Genomic DNA, 6000 nt, shown 5'->3' with positions numbered 1-6000 from the left:
TCTTTGGCATGCTTGGGTTGCTTCGTCCCCTTTAGAGGAACCATCTTACCTTCCTCCACGTCGTGTACCTCTGGCACTTTCCTCTTCTTCTTCAGATCAGGGTTAGGGAGCAACCCGATTAAAGTCACAAGGAGAGGAAGGGGAGGTGGAAGATTAGCTGGAACTTAAGACTTGATGGCTTCTTTGGAAGTTGACACCTTGCCTCTTGCGGCCATAAGATCTCTTAGACTCTTATTCCCTCGGTTCAAGGCCATTTCACCTTCCTCTTCTTCGAAGATACCGTTTGGACAGGAAATCACAAGGGTCAGAATGTGGACACTAGAATGCCTATCAGGTTCGTCCTCAACGTTCGAGACGGGAATCACTTGCACTCCCTGAGTCTCTTTCTCCTCGAAACGAAACTTGTCAATTTCTTCTTCTAGCGTGGAATTTGAGGAGGCAATCTCTTCTTCTACTACTGCTGCTTCAAGCAGAACCTACTGAAATGGTTGTATGACCAGTGGAAGGTTCTATTGGAATGGATGTGCGACTGGTGGAAGGTCGTTTTAGGCTAGAAAGTTGGGCCGTGATATGTCAATCTAGGCCAATCGTCGATCACCCGATCTTATGGCATGGCCGATTTCTTGTTATATCTCCGAGATGGGTTGGAAGTCCAACATCAGGTGGACGGCTCGCAGCTGCTTGTCCTCACTTACAAAGATTTTAGATCTCAACAGGTAATTGAGAGCTTTAACGTTGGTTAGGCTAAGCTTGGAAGCTACTTGCCTCTTATCTATGAAAATAGACGAGGAGCAAAACATGGTTAGAAAATTGGAATCCATCATTAAAAAATAAGCAAAACATGCTCAGGGTTAAGGAGTCTAAAGCTCTTGCTAAGGAACCTAACTTTAAGGTATCCCACTTGGCACTCTCTCTCGGATGGGGCAGTGAAGGCCATCATGCCACGCTCCCGAAGTTGTCAGATAGTCGTTTTTCATACCCTTGTTAGACTTAGGTAGACATGATACTAGTCTGACAACGTCGGATCAGGACTGGAGATAGTATCCTGTGTTTTTCAAGGAATGACACTCGTACATGTGGACCACATTGTGTCAGGTGAGTCGCAGATCCAGATACTCGTTGAGAGTATCAACACTACCTAAGACCCTAAATAGGTTAAGTGCGCATTGGTGGGGGCATATCCTATGGTTGATAAGGTAGTCCCGTGTTATTTTACCTATGAGGAGAGTCATTCCCCCTTTTATGAAAACTATCATGGGAATGATGACTTCTCCCTCTTCTCTGTGTGTCACTATTTGTTCTGGGGAACAGTCTCACAGGGCAACTTCCTGTGGTATGTGGTATTTATCCTTAAAGGCATCTATTTTGGCAGGGAAATCTATTAGATGCTTAAATCTACCCACCTGGTTAGGCTAAAAGGAAGTGGGTGAAGTTTTTTAAAGAAAGAAGACAAAGAATAGAGGGCTCAGAAGAAAACAACCTAGAAAAAAAACAAAAAAGTGAAAACTTACAAGAAAGTGAACAGGTGACACGGTGGGAGGTTCTTGAAGGATTGAAAGCTCTAGAAAAGTTGAGTGCTCTTGAGAGTTTGAGAATTTTTGTAAAGTGAGAAAAAGCAAGCCCTTCGTATGCCTTATATAGGAAGGAGAATCATGTGGGTGTTATCCTGCTCAAAATTCAGAGAAAAATATCCACCTTTGGATTAGCGCCTCACTGTTGGATACAGAGAACATAATGTCGCCTAGAATAATTAATAACGCCTCGTGGGCTCCGAAGCGTTAGTAGTAATTATGAGGGTGCGCAAAACGGCACTCCCACGTGTGCAAATCAATGGCAAATTGATATCAACACATGAAAAATCAAAACCCCACTTTTCTCCTTGGATGAGAAAGCAAAATCGGAGTTTTGAGGGGCTATTGTAGAGTTAAGGGCCCAAATCATATATTGGGCTTTGGCTGAGAGCATGAGTAATCCGAGGACGAACAAATAGAAATGAATGGTTCAGACTCAGGACTTAATGAGTGAGATGCAAATGGGAAGTTGATTCGAGGAGGAATATCTCCTCGAATAAGCTAAACACAGATCAGATGTAGATCTTATAGATCAAAGTGACCTTCCAAGAAACTCCAGTGATAGGGACGTGCCTCACGAACACGCGAGAAGGAAGGGAACCCAAAAATATCTAAGGGAAAGCTGCTACCATCGTATTTATGTGGAGAAGACCCTTGAATAGTACTGTCTTGGCTACCACAACTCACAGAAAGCCAAAGAGAGTGTCTGATGGGACAGACACTCAAGTAAGGAGTTCAAATGTTCAACAAGTGTAAGATTAATATGGTCCAAGAGGATCTATATAATGTAAGAGACCCTCCATGAGAGGGGGATCGAAAAAGAAAGAGAGAATACTGTAGCAATCAAAGTAATACTTGTAATTAGTTTAATGGATTTGTATGGATATTTACCTCCTCGGACAGTGAGTTCATTCAGTTCTATGTTCCCTGTTCTTGCTTGATCATATTCTGAATCCATACTAGTCGTTGTCAAGTTAATTAGGGCCTAATTCTTTGACCCACTCTCTACAAATTTATTGTACTGGGCTTACTAGATCAACATCCCTTACATTTTAGGCTTGGGCTGCAAATCGGGTCCTTACAACTTTTTATATTATGAAAATATATATATTTTATAAACTTGGATACTTTTTTTTTTGGTATAAATAAACTTGGATACTAATGCTTGAATATGTCTAAATTGGAAGCGTATAAATTTCTTAATGTAAAAAAAAAAAAAAAAAAAAAATCTTCTTCGTAGTTCGTACAAATAATATGGTTTAATAAAAAAAAGAAAAAAGAAAAAAAAAGAAAAAGAAAAAGGAAAAGTATGAACTGCAAGTCTACTCCGTGAGGGGACTGGGGACAAGATCTCGCTTACGGTAGGGTAGAATTTGTATGCATGCGACAACAAACTTGAAAGGAAAAATGGCCCTGGTTTATCCTTTCGAAATTAGACTGTTTGTGATAAACTTGTACCACACTATCACTTTTTTAATAGTTAATTAATTATTGTTGTTAGTTTGCTCTAAATTCAAACGTATAGCCTATAGGATAACTAGTTCTAAATTCAAAAATACTAGTTCTAACTTGACATTTTTAATAGAATCAAAATAGTGTATTAGATTCAATTAAACAAAAAAAGTGTATTAGATCTTGCAAAATTAGATTCGTACTTGATAGCCCAAGATTTTTGACTTGAAGTAATAACTAGGTTGACTTGTGATTTAACATTTTTTTAAAACAAAAAATTAAAAAATACTGTATAAATAACCAATCATTTTAAATGCTAAATCAAGTAAAGATAATATGACATCAATAATCTAAATGCAATAATTACGTAATATTACTACCGCACGTCCTTTGTATGATAGTTACTCCACAAGTATAAGAGCTTGTGGGATATGGGAAGCAAGGATTGGGGTTTAAGTCTCCAGGAGGAAGCTTCACATATATATATATACTTATATTAGACTAGAATAAAATTTCTATCTTGTAAAAAAAAAAAAAAAAAAAAAACTACGTTGAATCAAATAACAACAACCAATTTTTTATTATTATTAATAGTTTGACAATGGGGCAATAAAATTCAAAGAAATTAAGTTTACAATATAAATTTTGAGACTATCAATTAGCTTATATTAAAACAACATCTTTCTCTCAAAAAAATAAAGATTAAAACAATATCTCTACATCATATAGTGTGATAAAAGGGTCTCAAAGCATTGGTTTAAACCCCAAATTTTAGCAACAAAACTCATAAGATTATTGCCAGTTTTAGTCTTATCTACTGTAAGTGAACAACATATCTTTCACTGTCTTCAAGCGAAACAAAGTCTAAATCTAAGAGGACAAAAGTCGAAGGAATGCGTCGCTATCATTGGAGAATACCACTGGGCACTTGTTGTTCTTTTGTTTTTCAAAATTTTTAAAAAATTTTATGGAGTTTTTTAATGTAAGAAAAAAAAAAAAAAAAAAAAAACCAAAACTATATCGTTTTTAGGCACTTGAAAGAAAATCACCTAATTTTATGGTGATAATATTATTAGTAAACTTTGAATTGTGTAAACTAAATCTATGGATTATTTAAGTTTTTATTTTTTAGTATTTTGTTATTTATGACATTTACATTTTTTTTTTAACATGTGAAAAAAAATATAGGCAAACTCATAATTCGATTAACCCAACTTGTAACCATTATTCAATCTACTTGCAACCCGTTTAGGATGACTCTTTTGTTACCCAAATCAAATTTAATATATTAAAGTTCCTAACCTTTTACTCAAAAAAGAAAAGTTTTCAAATTTGAGTCGCACCCATTATTTTGTATAGTAATCCTCTTTCCTATATTTTTTTATAGAGGTAGCAAAATCTGACACAACCTGGGAACTTGATATGACTAATCCGTTTATAAACAGGTCATGAGTTGAGGTTAAACGGGTTCAGATCATATTCGGGTCGACACGGCTAACCTGTTTAATAAATGGATTGTGTTTGTGTTCAACATGTGAACCCGTCTGACTAGTTTAGCTTATAAATATATTAGCTTTTGTTATTATTGCTTAATTTTTGTTGTAATTATATGTTTTTTTTTTAAGGGGGATGTCATTATATGTTTATTACTATATTTTACGGTTGTAATTGTATTTTAATTTAATATATATGGGAATTGATAATAGGTTATTCAAGTCAAGTATGACCTATTAATCAAATAAGTTATTAAATGGATCATTTGTATTGACCTTTGTTGAGGACCCTTTTTTGGGCCCATGTGGCATTACTTCATTGGCAATTCATGCCACATCAACATATTATTGATTTTTTGGGGTAAATCTATTTAAAACCCAAAATAAACTCATATCTCATTCAACTACATGGATTGGGCTCACATGGCCTGCGAGATCCTACTTCAAGAGGAGGATCCATGTCTAAATTTCCTCTTCATCAATTGGGATCATAACCTCACGACATCATCAACATCAACATATGGATCGAGCTTAAGCAATGAATCAAAACTCATGGCCCATATTACCTCTCTTACACTCATGGCAAGCGACTTCTTCAACAAGAGCTCATATTTACACAAAGTGACAACAAAACCCAAGGTACGTCATCTCACCTTCGACTTATGATCCAAGCTCATAAGTCTCTTTGGGGAAACTTTGGGAGTTGTGGTTTGGAAGGCCAAGAGGTATGTTTAGTAAAGCTCTAGCGGTTTAAAGTTGATAAAAGAGACATGTTGCTTGGCGTGTCTTCTCCAACTCCCTGAACTCTGACGAGTCCATGTGTAGCGGGTAACATATAGTAAGCATCTCTTATCACATAGCACTTTATATGATAAAATTCCCTATTGCTCTTTTCCTAAAACTTAATATTAATCATGTGACAAATGCTCAACATCCCCAGCAATCTGACTGCTGAGAAAATAACTGTTCATTCAATTCCCAGCTGTTGCTATACAAATTTAGAAACTTCATTATATTATTCTACATAAATCTCATTACTACTTTCAGCTAAAATCCAACTCAAGCATGTGACCTAATCTGATTGGCTATCTTTTATCTCCAACTATACACAAAATATTCATGATATCTCTAATACCCAGCTACTGTCTACCACAATCAAACCATATATTTCTCTGCCAGCTGCTAGAGCTGAGCATTAAATACTCTTCTTGCTTACCAAGATTATGTTACAACACAATGATACCTTAACTAGATCTCTAAAGCTTCATTATCTTTCAACCAATCCTTCTATTAGTTGCTAGAAATGTGTTGTTATAAAACCTTGCACCAAAAACACAAACACCCAAGGAAGGAAGCATTTCCAGCTGAACCCTAGTAGTGTATTCAACACTTGACACCTGGCTAGAAGTGATATCATCAGCCATTTAATACTGAAATCCTAGCAACCAGCTGTTATACCCAAAATAGCAAGATACCCTTGAAAG

Source organism: Quercus suber, unplaced genomic scaffold (genome assembly GCF_002906115.3).
Source record: "Quercus suber isolate HL8 unplaced genomic scaffold, Cork oak 2.0 scaffold_479, whole genome shotgun sequence".
NCBI classification, from domain to species: Eukaryota; Viridiplantae; Streptophyta; class Magnoliopsida; order Fagales; family Fagaceae; genus Quercus; species Quercus suber.
The sequence above is the reverse complement of the archived record's forward strand: the minus strand, read 5'-3'. Positions refer to the sequence as shown.